At 40.2% G+C, this 18,392-nt stretch overlaps 1 long non-coding RNA gene across 1 annotated transcript in view; it reads right to left on the bottom strand.

Moving 5' to 3' along the window:
- The window catches only part of LOC115834460, a 29,288-nt gene extending 12,511 nt beyond the window's left edge, over window positions 1-16,777 (bottom strand). Inside the window, exons 1-2 of the long non-coding RNA XR_004029372.1 lie at window positions 16,629-16,777; window positions 15,166-15,206 (exon numbers count right to left, since the gene is read on the bottom strand). This is a non-coding gene — a long non-coding RNA (uncharacterized LOC115834460). The remainder of the gene's footprint in view (window positions 1-15,165; window positions 15,207-16,628) is intronic.
- Window positions 16,778-18,392: the final 1,615 nt, after the last annotated feature.

The raw sequence follows: 18,392 nt of genomic DNA, 5'->3' as shown, positions 1-18,392 counted from the left end.
TGAAGTTGGGCACCTTCTTCACACCATATACAAAAATCAACTCATGATGGATTAAAGACTTGTAAAGAATGTAAAACCCCAAACTACAAAAACCCTGGAAGATAACCTAGGCAATACCATCCTGGACATATGAATGAGCAAAGATTTCACGACAAAGACACCAAAAGCAATAGCAACAAAAGCAAAAAATGGACAAATAAGATTTAATTAAACTTAAGAGCTTCTGCTCAGCAAAAGAAGCTATCAACAGAGTGAACAGATAACATACAGAATGGGAGAAAATATTTGCCAACTATGCATCTGACAAAGGTCCAATACCCAGCATCTATAAGGAACTTAAACAAATCTTCAAGAGAAAAACCACCCCATTAAAAAATGGGCAAAGGACACGAACAGACACTTCTCAAAAGAAGACATACATGTAGCTAACAATCATGTGAAAAAAAGCTCAATATCACTGATCATTAGAGAAATGCAAATCAAAACCACAATGAGAAATGCAAATCAAAACCACAATGGGAAATGCAAATCAAAACCACAATCTCAAACCAGTCACAATGGCTATTACTAAAAAGTCAAAAAATGACAGATGCTGCTGAGGTTGCAGAGAAAAGGGAACACTTATACAACGTTGGCAGGAGTGTAAATTAGTTCAACCATTGTGAAAAGCAGTATGGCAATTCCTCAAAGAGCTAAAAGCAGAACTACCATTTGATCCAGCAATCCCATTACTGGGTATATACCAGGAGGAATATAAATCATTCTACCGTAAATGCAAATATTCATTGCAGTACTGTTCACAGTAGCAAACACATAGAATCAACCTAAATGCCCATAAATGATGGATTGAATATAGAAAATGTGGTATATGTACATGATGGAATACTATGCAGCTCAAAAAAAGAATGAGATCATGTCTTCTGTGGGAACATGGATGGAGCTGGAGGCCATTATCCTTAGCAAACTAATTCAGGAACAGAAAATCAAATACAGCATGCTCTCACTTATAAGTGGAAGCTAATTGATGAGAACTCATGAACACAAAGAAAGGAACAAAAGACACTGGGGTCTACTTGAGCATGGGGGGTGGGAGGAGGGAGAGGAGGAGAAAACATAACTATTGGGTACCAGGCTTAATATCTGGGTGATGAAATAATCTGTACAACAAACTCCCATGACATGAGTGTACCTGCATAACAAACCTTCACATGTACCCCCAAACCTAAAATAAAAGTTTTTAAAAAATTTATCTTACTCCAGTTACTTTCACTTAGATTTCCTTACTGGGTGGTCACAGGTGTGGGTGAACTACCACAAGTATGAAGAACTAAAGGAAACATCACCTCTTACAGGCTTTAGCTTCTCATGAACTCTCCACTTCCTCGTTGATAAGGGAAATTTCCTCCTTTTTGTCCTCTAATCTTAGGCCATGATGGTGTCATATTTGCTCTGTCATCACAAAGCCTCTCATGCGTGCTTGAGAGATTGCAAGATGCTATTTGCTTCTCTTAGGGGCCAGAGAACCCCTTTGTCACCTTTATGTTCCTGTAGGCTAGACACCCATCTTTAAGATGGTTGCTGATTATTCTTCAAGGAAATCCTGGGAGTCTTGCTGAGTTGGTTTATTTTTCAGGTCATTATTAGATTAGCTTTATCACATTTGCATAGCACCTGCAGACACAGCTATTCACTGATTCCAAAAACTTCACTGAGGTAGCTACACTATAAAGTGTTGAGGAACTGCCACTGTTAGAGATTAATCTGATGTCTCACTTAAGCTAAGGCAGTGGTAAATATTGGATTAGATCACTAAAGGCACAATGCATGAGAGTCCATTATTTAATCCATTATTCACCATTGCCTTAGCTTAAGTGAGACATCAGATTACAACAGTGGCAGTCCCTTAATACTTCATAGTGTAGCTATCTCATCAGAGTGTTTGGAACCAGTGAATGTATCAGAAGATGGCAAGGTTTTCTCATTCTTGATTGGTACTGACTCTTGCCCAACTTCCCTTAGAATAATTGGTCTAAAGTCAATTTGTATGACATTTTGACAGATTGTTCTACTGCACTACAGATTTTAAGAAGAATTCAGGAGACCCAGGCAGGCAGATCACCTGAGGTCAGGAGTTTGAGACCAGCCTGGCCAACATGGTGAGACCTGTCTCTACTAAAAATACACACACACACACAAAATTAGCTGGGCATGGTGGTGCGTGCCTCTAATCCCAGTTACTTGGGAGGCTGAGGCAGGAGAATGGCTTGAACCTGGGAGGCGGAGGTTGCAGTGAGCAGAGATTGCGCCACTGCACTACAGCCTGGGGGACAAGAGTGAAACTCCATCTCAGAAAAAATAAAAATAAAAAAGAAGAATTCAATTTGATGTCCAGGCGAGATGAAAATGTGGTATATTATTTTAACCCTCAGGATTGTATCTTTTGATGAAACATATGGAGTTAATCACATATATTATAAGTTATGGCATTTATCCCTTTATTTAAAAAGGAAGCAGTGGTTTCTTCATCACTGATTCACAACCTACTAACTCTTCTAGTATGATTTTTTCCCTAGGTTATTAGAGCTCTTACTTGTAACCATAGTACTTTAAATAACTGGGCTTCTAAAATGAAAAGAAATTTTTCACTTCAGTTTTCAATTTATTCCCACTGGGTCTACTTTATTTATGCCTTCTGTATAATTTAAGAGAAATAAAACTGGAAAATGCATTATCAATTTCAGGCCACTAAGATATCATTTAGTAAACTATTGTTCAGTTGCTTTAACAGGCTTATTCTAATCATGAATCATCGGGAACTCTTAGTCAAATCAGTGAGTTCCTATTAAGGCATAGTAAAGGGATTTGTAGGGTAAGTGAGACACTGAAGCCACAGTTCCCATCCTTGAGTTGTTACCTGGTTCATGGTATGGCAGCAAGCCTGTAAGCAAGCACTTCCCTGGTCCACTTTGCAGCATTACTCTCAGCTTGTGAAGCATCATCAGCTTATACCCCCCAGGCAGGCCAGAGAGATAGATGCAGGCAAGGGCAGTCTATAAAAAGTGGGTTTTGACCATATCGTGCAACGTAAAGAACACATGTTAATATTGGATCTAGTCCCTCCCTTCCCCAGAATCTCCAACTGTTTGACTGAATGAATTCAGATCTTCAAGTTTGGTTAGGGGAAAGGAGTGCTGAGGAATGGAATATCCTTTTTTGCCTTTCTTACTTGGAGAACTCCTACCCTACTCACTCTCCACCCAAAGGTACCTCCCCCAGGTAAAGTACCTTGACTGCCAAGGAGAGTTGAATTTGTTTCTTTTTCCCTTCCCCTAGCACCTGGCACACGACTCCAGTACAACACTGACCCCATTACAATATTTGCCTGCTTGTTAAGTTCCCTCCCAGCACGGAATCCTGGTAGGACAGAAACTGTGCCCTGTTCCTTTTTAAATCCCCAGTCCATAGCACAGTGCCTAATGCTTGGTTATTAGTTAAACAGATGACTAAATGACTGAATGAACACGAGACTGAAGATGTATTTGTAAGGATCCAGAATAGGTTCCACTTGATAAATGACCAAGTTCTTAAACCAGGGCCAGGTCACCTTGGAGAAGAACTTTTGGCTCCAGACCAATAGGGCACTAGAAGATGTACCCAAACCAGATCGACCACCTGAGGCAGTCATGAAAGTTTAAGAGGCTCTTGAGTGACCATGAGCAAGGACTGTGTCACACCCTATTCTATGATATCAACAGCCTGAGGGATCTTTGGCATGCCAGCAGTCGCTGCTGTTAGTGACGTGGACCCTGGACCTCCACTCACTGGAGACTTTACCTTGTGCATCAAATGTGTTTTCTGATATTCAAATATCCTTTGGAGAATTACCCCAAAGCACTCATTGAGCATCTACTGTGGTCCGCTACCGTACATGGATATACAAGAGATATAGGCCCATTGTCATAGAGCCATCCAAATGCGCCACCCAGATCAGGGAGGTGCCAAAGGCACCAATCTTCCAGAATTTTTCAAGAACTTGTCAATAACTTTAACAAATTAGAAAAAATGGAAAACGTCATGATTCACAGTATATAGTAAGTAAAGTTTGCCATAGTATGCTGAGATGTTTCTTTCTGATGCACTCTGGCTGACTGTTAAGTCACTCATAATCCTCTAACCAACTCTTGAGGCTGCAACGCTCACAATATTGAATCAGCACTGCTTCTCAGAGAGATAGCTCAGCAGATGGCAAAGACACAACTCAGTCAGATGCCTTCCTTAAAAATTTCGAGGAAAAATGGTAACTGTATGTAAGAATTAGATTTTAAACTCCTTTTCATTTAGGTTTCCCCTGCATGCCTTAAGTTTTGCTAAGCTTTTTGTAAAGCTTCCCTTTTTATGGGGTTGTGTTAACAACACACACAGATAAAACCATTTATGTATTAGTAAATTTATGCGGTAACAACTAAAAATAAAAAAGAATCCATGAAAATAAAAGAAAAATCAGTCAGCAGAGATGCCAGCCTCAGATAAAGATAATTTACTAGACAGCTGGGATCATATTGACTTAAGTGAAGAGAGGATTACAATAAATTAATAGGTTCAAAGATCCACCACAGTAGATTGGGTCTAGTCTGGAGTCTTGCTATTAAATGAGGAATTGAATTTCAGCATTTAGCCTTATTAGAAAATGACCTTAGATTTTTCTCATAAGAGTGAAAAGCTGTCTTTAACATTTTTGTCTGTGTGAAAACAAACATTCATCTTTATGTCCATTTAGGTACTTTTACAATAGTGCTTGTCTATTCAAGCCTTTTCTTCTGAACTGTTTATGCTAAAATGGGCATCTGCTCAGCTCACCCAATTCAAAACCAAAATTTGCATAATCTGTATTTGCATAGCAGCAAGTGGGTGGAGTTTAGGCAAGTGCACAGATGAACATAAAAATCAAATATGTGCAGGAGGAAGCTCAATTTCATTATAAAAAAACCATGTTTGTTTAAACATAAAAAAAGCTGTGTAAACAATCCAAATGTGTTTACCATAGTTTAGCCTACAAGGCTCCCATTTTGTTCTCATCCTTTTAGCAGCCCTGTTGAATGAACACAAATAAATGTGTGCTGCTCACAAGAGATTTCAATTAAAAATTTACTCTCAGAAAAGTCTCAGAAATAGGATAGAATAGCCATGAATGGAATGATGTGCACTGTTTGGAAGAAAAAAATAAAGACAAAGATTATAAGAAGATATAATTAGAGATGTTTTTGAAAATTATTCAAGCAGTCAAATAAATGAAAAATCTAAGAAAAAAAAACAGAAAAACTTTGTATACAGCAAAGATTTTAAGAATTTAGAGGTGGAAGCAAATAAGACTAGGAATGCAAAGACTGTGAATGAAACATAGCATTAGCAAGAATAATTTAAGGCAACAGCATTCCTATAACAAAGAAAAGGATCATGAAAGGAACTTTAACTTAAAACAAAGTTTTGGCACAAATAGAGTGTTCACTGTGGTTGGGTCTAAATATACATACACTAGGACCAAGGAAGTAAAAATCTAACACTAGATGTACAGCTAATACTTTGCAGACCTGAATCTTACCAAGTGTATTGTCATCTGTGGTCAGCAAACAAGACTGTAATATTAGGTCTGTCATAACACAAACTGTGTATTAATGGAGCCATTAATCACCATCAAAACTGTATTAGGAGTGAAGATAGCCAAAGAGAGCTTAACTGACAGCAAGTGGCCATAAACCTGTCCAAAAACTAATTTGATTACCATCATACCAGCATCTGTGCCACTTATGAGGGTTCATTTTTTGATGAAATTAAGTAGACAAGTCATTCATGCGTATAATAGACATCTAAATCATGGTAAACATGTTGCTGGCAACAGAAGTAGTTAAAGAAAGTGTGGGATCATTTTGGTGTCTGGATACAGAAGCAACTCAATGGAAAGCATCTTTTGCACAACAGTTGGGAACAAAATGCCATCAAAGAAGCTTCGGATGAAGCCAAATGCCAAGTGAGAAATAGATGGATTCAAAGTCAGCTGGTGAGATTCAGGGAATGTTGGTTGTTTACAAGAAGAAATGTTTCACCAGGATAAACTCTCACTCTTTATGGGTCATAAAGGTTCCCAGCAAACAATCTGTTTTATTTGGAGACAGTTGGATCTGTTAGGTTTTAGTCCTGACAGATGGAATTGTGGGATGTCATCGTTAGTGGTAGCCTAGAGAGAAAGCCTAGAATGTGCATCTTGAATAAGGGAAGGAATGGACTTTGCTATGAAGAATGACCTGTTTCCTCGGTTTTGTTTGTTTGTTTGTTTTTGTTTTTTTCCAGCTAGGTATTTTAAAAGAACATGGAATTCCTTATCCAATTTGTGCTTATATAATTTTATCTTAGAACAAATGTGGCATTCTATTCTGCTTATTTTAAATGTTCTATTCCTTTAGTGAAAGGCTATCCCTTTCCAAAGATTTCAAATTATTAGAAGATCTATACTACTCACGGACCTGGTATTTAAAAAAATGTATTCCAATATTTCCAATATTTAATTTACAGAAAAGAGAATTTATTTTAACATACATTTTATGCACGGAAATATGGATACCTTTGAATATAACAAACAGCAGTTTAGGCACTGGAAATAAAAATGATCATATAGGTTCATGTACAGCGTCAAAACAGACCACGGTGTTATAAATCTAATTCCTGCTTGCTCAGTGATCTCGTCCTTTGAGACAAAGCCAAGTCTCTGTGTACATGTATAAGTCTATTTGCTTGTTTTGCCACACATATGTGTGAAAGCTTTGAAGAGAGTAAATAAGCTTGAGGAACAGAAAATGTATCTTTTAATACCAAGATGGAGAGCACCTCGCCCATGAACATCTCAGGGAAAAAACAGCAGGAGTGACACTTGTCTCCAGCGTCTCCTGAAACATTATCCTGCTAATTCTGAACACCTTGCCTTTGCAGTGTGGGAGCCTCGAGCTGCAGGAAGCTGCCTGCCGTTCACAAGCTGATGCCTTGTAGGCCTCTGCGTCTTACCTGAGTTTGCAGATGGGCCATTTCCCAGGTGGGCCTGGCCAAGCACCCCTCATTAATCATGGCTTAAACCTCTCTCAGTGGGGAGACCTCAGGTTAGACATCATTTGGAAACAAATTGGGTGAAAAATAGCTCTGACAATAAGGAGCCCACACGGAATTCCCCTGCGAGAGCTTCAGCAGTGTGAAAACAGGCTCTTCCAAGACACTAAATGATCTGTCATTTAGTGAATGACATTATAATCCAGTTTTGTGTCATACGCAGCTTTAAGCAGTGGCTGCCAGCCCCGGCCTTTTGCTGCTGTTGTGTTTCCAACTCTCTAGGCTCACTTAATTTACAAAGAGGGTTTGGATTTAGAACTGAAGAGATGAGCGTGTGCGTGCGCGCGTGTGTATTACGTATAGCAAACACACATGCATAGGTGCACAACAACAAACCAAGTGCCTTGCCATATGCTGCCTCACTAAAAATGATACTTGCTCAAATATCCTGGTGGAACCAGAAGAATCACCAGGGTGTAAGCCCTAAACAGAAGGATGCTGCATGATATAAAAAACAAAACAAAGCAAAAACCTGGAATCATGACAACGTGATTTATTTTCTGGGTGAGAAAAACTCATCCACTTTTCTTCAAATACATTCCAAGCTCAAGAGCCTTGGGATAAATTTACTCTTCCTGAGCTTCTTTTCTTAAAAGTAACTGCATTTTTGCCTTAAAGTGACAGATGGCTTTTCCACCACATTGTAGCCATTATTTATACTAACAGACTGCATCTGAATTGACTGTAAACCAATGTATTTTGTCTTCCATTTTTTATAATTCTCATCTTAGGTTTATCTGCTGGGACAGATTAGAAGACAAATGCTCACCTATGTACTCTTGGCACTAGGATTCCATTTGTAGTACTTACCAGGGCACAAACCTGGGTCACTCTATTGTCCCAAGTAAGTCCAGGAAGGTGGTGTCGCTTCTTTTAGAAAGGGGCAGGGTCATATGACCTGGAAAAGGCCACAATGGCTTTGTCTGAGGACCCAGTTTGTTACGATCCAGAGACTCTTAGGCCACCCATCATATATGCATGTTTCTTAGTTTATGCACAACCAGCCCATTTCTTTGACCTACAGGTTTCAACTGAGTGGGACAGTTTTTGACCTTCTGCTGTGGGCTATCAGGAGGATTTTTCTGAGTTTAACTCTTGAGGGGAGCCAGGCCCTGGGGGTTCAGAGGTTCCCTCCATTTTCTTCTCACTTTGACCTTCGGAGAACATGTGTGGAGGATAATTCCTGATTTACCCCTTTGAAGAGGGCCTAGCATAACAGACTTCAGTCTGCCCTCTGCCAGTTTTTGCACTCTGTAAGTCCTTTGGAATTTACAGACAGCCCAGGGGAAAAGGAGAGTTTAAAACCTCAGTTGACTGAGATAATTCTGTTACCTAGAATAGGCTCACGGTAAAAATTAAATTGAATTGTAAAACTACGGTTATATCCTTGCATACTGAAACTTGTGGAATGAGGTTTATATTTACTACCAGAGCAACTTTGGGCTGTGGTGAGGAAGGAATACTTCCATTCCATGCTAAGCTATGAGGGCCACTGTGGGAAAAATCAAGAGAGAAGGTGGGAAAGAAACAAACATTTATTGAACAGCTGCTATGTGTTACACACTGTTCTAGATTTTATAGCCATTTTCTTCTTTCATTTGTACGATACCACCATGAAGTCAGTGCTATTTATCCTTGTTTTACCAATGAGGAAACTGAAGAAGCTTAAGCAACCTGCCCGGGGTTTTATTCATTCATTCTTTTGTTAGTTTATTCACAAGTATTGATCCAGAGCCTGCTCCCTGTTGGGTGGTTTTACCAAGCACTGGGGATAAAGAGGTGGACAAAGCTGACCAAGGCTCTGACCCCAGATAACATATTATAAAGGCAGAACCCAGACAATGCAGCTTATACATAAACATACATATGAAGCCATTTCGGAAAAGCAAATGCTGTGAAGAGAGTGTAGAAAGCTAACGAGATTGCTGGGAAGGGGTTGAAGGGGACCAGATACTTTACATAGGTTGTTAGGGAAGGCCTCCCTGAGAGATATCAGAATGGTGAGGAAGAAGCAACCGTGTGACATCTTGGGGGATGGTGTCCCAAGCAAGGGAAGAGCAGATGCAAAGGCTGGGGGTAGCACAAGTGCAGCATGTTAAAGTGACCTAAGGAAGACCAACATGACTGAAGCACCCTGAGTGATGGACAGTGTGATGCAAGATGAGGTCAGATGTTAAAAATATCTTACAGTCGGCTAGATGTGGTGGCTCACGCCTGTAATCTCAGCACTTTGGGAAGCCAAGGCAGGCCTCCTGGTCAGGAGATCGAGATCATCCTGGCTAACACAGTGAAACCCTGTCTCTACTAAAAATAAAAAAAATTAGCTGGGCGTGGTGGCATGCGCCTGTAGTCCCAGCTACTCAGGAGGCTGAGGTAGGAGAATCGTTTGAACCCAGGAGGCAGAGGTTGCAGTGAGCCGAGATTGCGCCATTACGCTCCAGCCTGGGCAACAGAGACTCTGTCTCAAAAAAAAAAAAAAAAAAAAAAAAAAATTCTTACAGTCACCTTCAGTGACAGAACCTAGAGAAATAAGTCACATTTTTTAATAGCATTAAATAATAGCCAAAACTCATATTTGGTGAATTTTCTCTTAAGGGAAAATGGGATGTCTTAGTTTCCCATTATTTACTTTCACAAATAATTATTCACTTTTACAAACAATTGACGGGGCTATGCATTACTCTTTCTAGACTCCTGGAATCTGAAATTCTTTTTTAAATTTAATATTATGAACTTGTCCATGGAATTTTAACACGACATTGCAGAAAATTATTTGTGAAATGGCCTCTCCTATTAGTGCCTGAACTCTGTGCTCCTCAGCCACCTCATTCCCTTCCATTTATTTACTTTTCCCTCCGTTATTTACTTTCACAAATAATAATTAGATGAATTCTCTTATTCCAGTTGCCTTTTAAGGTCAGGGGGAACTAAGAGAAGACTAGAATTAAGCAAACCAGTTTTGCTATATTTAGATTTAGTAACAGACTTAAAGGGAAAGAAGGTTATGAACACTGGTTGCAATCAGAATTTGGAAAGATAATTGCTTTTGTCTCTTACATGGAGAGGTGGCGTTCTCCATCTAAGCTTGCCACTTCCTGAGAGTATATCTTTCTTTTACTTCTGATTTTCTCCAAAGACAAGAAGAGGACACAGTGTGGAAGAAACGAGAGTCCATAAAGTTATACAAGTCTGGGCAAGCCATCAAGGCTGAACTGGAACCAGAATTTGAAATTAAGTGACTTGTGGGTTGTTGCATGGTTCCAAGTTAAATTTCCAAAGGAATGATATTGAATATACGGAGATTTTCTCTCTTTATTTCTACCCTCTGAAGAAACAAGCATGCAGGAGAAGATAAAATGATTCTAATTTTAATGTCTTTTACATTTTAAATAAGAGAACTATGCATTATTCTTTATGGACTCTTAGGCTCTGAAAATCTTTTTGTAAATTTAATATTATAAACTTGTCCATGGAATTTCACAAGGAATTGTAGATCAACAGGACTCTGGTCTCTACAAGTTTGCTGAAACCTGAATCGAAATCTGAAAATTTACATATCACCCAAAATCTGATCTTTCTTTAAAGAAAATTCCCATTGACTTTATTGTATATCACCAGTGGGTGAGAATTCACCATGCCACAATGCTGGGATAGCTTGTCATCTCACACCGTGAAGTGGTGGAGTACTCTTGTGGGGCAGGGAAAAAAAGACAAAAAAACAAGAAATTTTGGCCAGACGCAGTGACTCACGCCTGTAATCCCAACACTTTGGGAGGCAGAGGCAGGTGTATTGCCTGAGCTCAGGAGTTCGAGACCAGCCTGGGCAACGTGGTGAAACCCCGTCTCTAGCAAAAATACAAAAATTAATTGGGCATAGTGGCACACAACTCTAGTCCCAGCTACTTGGGAGGCTGAGGTGGTAGGATCGCTGGAGCCTGGGAAGTCAAGGCTGCAGTGACCTATGATCCTACCACTCACTGCACTCCAGTTTGGGTGACAAAACAAGACCCTGTCTCTAAAAAAAAAAAGAAAAGAAATTTTACCTCTGTGAAGAGTGGAGCAGTAGATATCCTTTAACTGGGTCTGGATTTTAAAATGGAAATTGTTGAGATAATGACTACAGTTTATGCTAACTTGAGTCGGGGCTTCTTCATCCTCAAGAAACTTACAGTCAAGAACAGACAACAAAAGCCAGCCAGACTAAGCTCAGGGTAATAACATGGGTCAGGTGGTTTAGTGGACTCACACTGGCTGATGTTCGCTCTTCCACCTCAGTTGTAAAGACTCATCGATTGTGTCTGCCAGTTTCTCTGTTGGTTTTAATTTATAAGAGTAACAGTGTTGGTGAGACTGATGTATAATTGGGGCACACTCCCACCAAGCCAATATCGGCACTTCGATCATGTCCTCATGGACTGCACAGCTCAGTTATTCATAGACACAGTTAATTGTTAGTGTTGGACAGTTTGTTCCAGCAATAGAAGTCTTTAAGCACCTCTGTTTAAAGTTGTACTAATCACCAATTAATGTATTCTAAAAAAGACACACGATTTAGAATAAAATTTTAAAATATGTAGAAGTTCCTAAATACCATTTTTTCTTGAATTTTGAGAAAAAATCCCTTCTTAAGTAGAATACATAACAATAATTCCCTGTAAAGCTTTTCTTTTCTTTCTTTCTTTTTTCCTTTTTAATAGAGACGGGGTCTCACTATGTTGCCCAGGCTGGTCTCGAACTCCTGGGCTCAAGTGATCCTCCCACCTCTGCCTCCCAAAGTACTGGAATTATAGGCATGAGCCACTCTGCCTGGACCTAAAACTTTTGTTTTGTGTTCAGGACTCATTTTTGGCCTCAGAGCTTAAGTTAGCTCTGCACAAGGTGGTTTTGAAATGGACATTTCTCTAGCTTTTAATTGTCTCTTTCATCCGAAGGTGGTCAGTGTTTTTCCTATGTCACTCTGTCCCCTACCTCCGATGGTCTAAAAAGCAGAAAGTAGAAGTTAAGCGGGTCTGGTCAGTGAGGAAATGTAACAATTATCTTTTTCTAATTCATATTCTTTATAAGTGGCTTGTAAATTGATCTGCTTATATGGGTGACTGATTTCCTTGAACCTATTCACCAGGAATGATCTCACTACTGGTCCAGTAGAGATCTGAGGGAAAGGGGAATGTGGAGTCCTAGCGAATGGGGACTTCTGTGGTCCTGGAGCTAGGAGTGCTGCCCTAGAAGGACAAGGACAGGAAGCTCTCCAATGGCAAGTAAGAGCTCCGGTGATATCTAGAAGCGATGCTGAGGGTCAAAAACACAAAAACAAAATAACAAACGTGTCTTCATTTGAAAATGGCAACCCCCAGGAGAAAAGCCAGGAGCTGAGAATAGACCAGAATTGAGAGGGATGGAAAGAATAAGAGTGAAAGCAGAGCAAATGTTCCCATCCAGCTGCTGTGAAACCAGCTGTCCATCACATGGGATGAGGCAGGGAATGAGTGTTTCTTGCATGGCCATATCCTTATCATGGACTTAAAGATGCACCTGAAATTTAAATGTCTAAAGCAGGATTAAACAGAATATAACAGCTTTAAGCAGAAATAGGGTGTTATTTCAATCTCTAAAACAAATCTTCAAAAATAACCTAAAAACTGTTTCTAAAAATTATTTCTTTTACTTCAAGTCCTTAGTTTGTACATTTATTTGCGCATCAAACCTTTTCTTTAAATAAACAAGATACTGGAAATATCAGCAAGGCCTGATTAATCACAGTCTCTATGACAGTCCTTCCTCCCTGTCCAGTGTTATCCAGTCTCCTGAATTTGGGGGATGCCCTTCCCTGGTGTTTTCATACTTTTACTACATCCATCAAGGTGTGGATTTTCTCTTTACTACATAATTATGCATCCATAAATAATACACAACCTTCTCTCTTTTAACCTCCATATGAACTGTAGTTTTCTTTACCTAGTATTATGCAACTTGCTCTATTCACTCAACATATCTCTGAATGATACACGTAGATCTAGTTCATTCATCTTTTTTTTTTTTACACAGAGTTTTCACTCTGCCTAAAGTGTTACAAGATTGCACCATTGCACTCCAGTTGCCCAGACTGGAGTGCAATGGTGCAATCTTGGCTCACTGCAACCTCTGCCTCCTGGGTTCAAGTGATTCTCTTTCCTCTGCCTCCCAAATAGCTGGGATTACAGGCACGTACCACCATACCTGGCTAATTTTTTTGTATTTAGTAGAGACAAGATTTCACCATGTTGGCCAGGCTGATCTCAAACTCCTGACCTCAAGTGATCCACTCACCTTGGCCTCCCAAAGTGCCGGGATTACAAGCATGAGCCACCGTGCCCTGCCTTAGTTTGTTCACTTTTAACTGCTCTGTATTATTATACTATATTATCAACCATAATTTAGCTTTTCATCTTTTTTGCTGGTGGACATTCATGTTGCTTCTGATATTTTGTTATTATCTTAAGATTCTGGTTTTGAGACAAGAAGTAAACTCATTAACAAGTCCCTGTCTTCAAATAAGTAGCTTCTAAAGACTTGGGGATCCTGACCTTGAAAAAAGGTATGTTGCTAAATGAAACACTTCTGTTTTTTAATGCCTTTTCACCCTGATCAAATATGTTCAAGCCAGGGTCCCTACTCAACACAAACCTTGTAACCGCATGAAATAAGTGATCTACACATGCTTACTTGAACACTGAATAACTGAACGAATGAATGAATGAATTGCTTACAAGTAAGTCATTGCCTTGGTGTAACTTTTTCTGTCTCCAAAGTAACTATGGTTCACTGAGTGATAACCCTCATAATAGCTATTGTTGTTGAACTACTACCACATGCCCAGAAGGGATGCATATTCAATCAGCTTATCACCATATTTTCACCATCTTCTCATTTCACGGAGGTGGAAACTGAGATTCAGAGAGTTTAAGTGAGCTCCTAGAGACACAGAGCAATAAGTAAGAGTCAAAACTCTTTCCTGTTACTATCTCAGGCCTCCTCTAGAAGAAGTCACACTGGTCGCTCTTTGGGTTAAGAATTCCATAATTCTATAAGCAGAAGCCACTCATGGACAAGCACCAGCACTGGCTTCCCTTTGGCACACAGTGAAAATGTGGCCTGAGCTAATGCATCTTTTTGAAAAATTACTTTAACATAGGCTGTCATAATAGAACATCAGAAGGTAGGAGAGGATAGACTTTCAAGAAAAACACAAAATACATGGATGTCTTTGGGATTTTGCATTTGAAATGGAAATTCTCAGTTTCCGTTGAGTAGTCAGTTCATTATGGAACCTACAGGAGGCATATTTTGGATTGTTAACTATAGAGGAGCTTATGGGGGCAAATAAAATTTGGCATGGAGCAAGTAGTCTATGCTTTCAGAAGCAACACATTTAATAGTTGAGCTAGGGAGGGGGTATGTTGGCTATCTAACAGTTTCTGTGTGAAAACTGAAGACTTTTACCTAAAGAGGACAAATTCTGGACCCACATACATAGTGAATGAATCACAAAAGATTTGTCAGAAAGTCAAACTGGGAAGATTAAAACACATTTTGTGCCTCTAATCCTCATACTTTGGGAGGCCAAGGTGGGCAAATCACTTGAGCCCAGGATTTTGAGACTGGCCTGGTCAACATGCAGAAACCTGGTCTCTATAAAAAATACAAAAATTAGCGGTGCATGATGGCATGTGCCTGTGGTCCCAGCTACTTGGGAGGCTGAGATGGGAAGATTGCTTGAGCCTGGGAGATTGAGGCTGCAGTGAGTTGTGATCAGGCCACTGCACTCCAGCCTGGGTGACAGAGGGAACTCCTATCCAAAAAAAAAATTTTTTTTTTCTTCATTTGTAGTAGCTTCTGTGGGACACAAATAAATTGTGAAATCCATGATTAGAAAAGTCTATATTTGGATGTTCTATTCCCTACCTGCACAGAAACCTATATCTTACTAGAGAACATAAATATTAATATGGTAATGCCATTTCTAAAGATCCCTACGTGTATATCCTTCCCATGATGTGTGTCTCTTCTTCTAGGAACTGAAGAAAAAACAAAATATCAAATATACTGTAAGGGTATAAAGGGATTTCTTCATACTTGCATCCAGCTAAATAACACCCAGACAAGCTGAATGTTAAAATCATTCAGTTTCTCCAAAACAGCACAATCAAATCCCAATTTTACATTTCATAATTCTGATAGAAATGCTGATTTTACAAAACACTCCCCCTCCCACATACACACATAGAGAAGTAGTAAATGATTGTTAATGGCAGAAGAATAAGTTGTAATGCGACAGTAAGCATTACACACTGAAATCCTGATCATCAATGTTATTATACTAATAATTCCAATCACATCCCAAACACTTACTTGGTACTAAACACTTTACATGCATTATGTCATTTGATATGTGATTTGGCTTTATGTAGTAAGAACTAATATTATGCCATGAAAACTGAGGCTCAGAGTGCCTCTTGTAGGAATTCCTCCCCAAGAATGCATTTTCCATGAGGAAGACACAGCATAGCAGAGTCAAGATTCAAGCCACAGCAGTCTGTCTAGAATTCCTTGCTCTTAGTCACTGAGTGGGAGACATTACATTACAGTCTTAGGGATGTTCATACAGGGCTCCAAATATTCCTGACAGCACAGATATGCACAGAATTCTGTCACCACGGTGGCCATATTCACTTAGCGGCAAATATGGCAATTGATGACTCAGGCCTCTCTTTGCTGGAGATAGTCTCACTTAGGAAAATGCAACTGTATATTCATAGAAGGGCTGTGAAGCTAGGAATGTATTTGTCTGGATTCCATGAATCCATTTTATTCCATTCCCTAGACCTTACGAAAACCAACTCAGTGCTTTCTCTCCAGAAGATTGGCTAAGGGGTCAAACCTAGTAGGAGAGAAGAGGAATCCCCAATGTTCTGAATGGTGTCTGCCTAAGGGAGAGATACCAAAGAAAAGCTCCATTTCTTATCACTTAATAAAGAAAAATAAAAGAATCCCTGCAATAGAAAACAACCTCATACAACAATCCAAACCAGCAGTTTGCCTGGACCGGGCTATTCTCTGAAAAAGTTGTCAGAATCTCAGGAGGGATAGAGATTCCAAAGAGGCATTCAGCCAACGTAATTAACAGAGCTTACCTGGCAGGCTGCCTTTGGATTTCTAGTCATGAACTGAGGGGCTGGGAAAGAAGGATGGATCCAGCAATCATCCCATCTCAATATGTTTGCACCTTGATACCAGTCCCTGGAGGACACAGGGCTGCCGCCAGCCTCACTCATCACACAGAATTAGTGGGTATGTGAGTGCTGTGGCATAGCAGCTCTGCGCAGCAGTCACTGAGCGAGAAGATTTATTGCTCTATTTGACAGGCTGTTATTCACTAACTGAGCATGACACATCTGGGATTTAGAATCATCAACTTAACATCTAGCAGGAGAACAAACCTTTGGGAGAGGACCGAGTTGGGGGAGACAGCAGGGGAAAGAGGCAGTTTGCAGAATAGATCTTCCATTTCCCTGCTGACCCCGCTTATGGGTCCGGGCTGGAGGTCATCATCAGATGGAAGGGAAGAAGCAGAGGCACAGAAGGTCTTGGCCTGGAGGGATATAAAAAGCTGTAGATTCAGAGCAAGAAAAGGCACTTTGGGGCCTTGCAGGGGATGCACATCTTTCCTGGTCACATTGAGCAAGCCTTTGTTCTTCTTGTCTTGTAGGAATACATATTCCATGAGGAACACACAACAGCCTCCCTCCATGTCTCCCTCTCTTTGCACTGAAGCAGAGCCTTGCCGCTAGAGGAGAATGAGCATTACTGCTTGAAGCCACTCTTTCAGTGATCAGACCCCAGCTGGCAAGATGGCCCCTCATCCCCTTTTCCATGCCCTGGCCCTGCCCCACCAGCTGGGTGGGCTAGGGTTGGGCCTATGCACCTGTTTATCCTCTGCATAGCCCCCTTGCCTTAAAACAGGGGTAAAGACAAAACCTTTTCTTGCCCAACATAAAGCTAAGGTTCTGTCCACAGAATTACTGCAGGCGCCACCTTTGCCATGAAAAACAGAGTGGGCTCACTAATGATCAGAAAGATAATTTATTTAATCTTCATGTATCCACTGGGAGCCATGGCTCAGAGGCCCATGAATAAAAATGGCAAGTTTGCTTAGAGCATTCAAGGCAGTTCAGACAATTTGTTTAGCCTGCTGCTAAGTGCTCCAAGGACTTATACTATCCCTGCTGAAAATAGCATGCATCCGTGTGTACGTGCACAAACACATACACCCATTAAACCATCTAATCTCTATGCTTATATTCTAGCAAGTAAATACAAGATGACATAAAAGTGTTAATGCCTAACTTCTGCCTCTTTTTGTTCTCATTTGTTACTGCCTTATAATATGTGTATTCTCTCTCCATTTATCTGCTCTCTTTTTCTGTGTTTCTTTCTCTGTTTCTCCTCTTCTCACCTCTTTTGTGTTCTCCACCCAACCCCTCCCCGGATTTCTCCTTCTGTCTCAGCAAGTCGAGGAGATAAATAAGACAGTGAAACCACGAGCAGGGGCTCTGATTCACACTTCCTCCTAATCCCTATTGCAAAACTCTGTAAAGAAATAGCACCAGCAATGAAGAAGAAGTGAATTCTCTCACCAGGGAGAATTGTTCCATTTTACTCTAAACGTTTCTTAAAATTTTAACTTGCAGCTCCAGCTCAAAGGACAAACATTTTTAAAGTTGAAGACAAATCTGACCCTCCTTTTTTTTTTTTTTTTTTTGAGACAGGGTCTCACTCTGTTGCCCAGGCTAGAGTACAGCGGCACAGTCTTGGCTCCCTATATCTTCAGTCTCCCAGGCTCAAGCGATCCTCCCACCTCAGCATCCTGATTAGCTGGGAACTACAGGCATTAGCCATGACTGGCTAATTTTTTAAATTTTTGTAGAGATGGGATCTCATCACGTTGCCCAGGCTGGTCTTGAACTCCTGGACTCAGGCAATCCACCTGCCTTGGTGTCCCAACATGCTGGGATTACAGGCATGAGCCACCATGTCTGGCCTGACCCTCTTTTTTGCTGATTTACTGATTTGTTAGAAGTACTGGAAAGATTACAAGCATATTAATTAGTGTATAAACTGTTAGATATTATACGCAGTACTGATGAGGAAGGTTTAAAACAATTTAACCAAATTAAGAACCAAAAAAGCTGAAGTGGGGAAAA

The sequence above is a fragment of the Nomascus leucogenys genome, chromosome 3, assembly GCF_006542625.1.
Source record: "Nomascus leucogenys isolate Asia chromosome 3, Asia_NLE_v1, whole genome shotgun sequence".
NCBI lineage: Eukaryota > Metazoa > Chordata > Mammalia > Primates > Hylobatidae > Nomascus > Nomascus leucogenys.
This window is presented reverse-complemented; position numbering and strand designations above follow the sequence as displayed.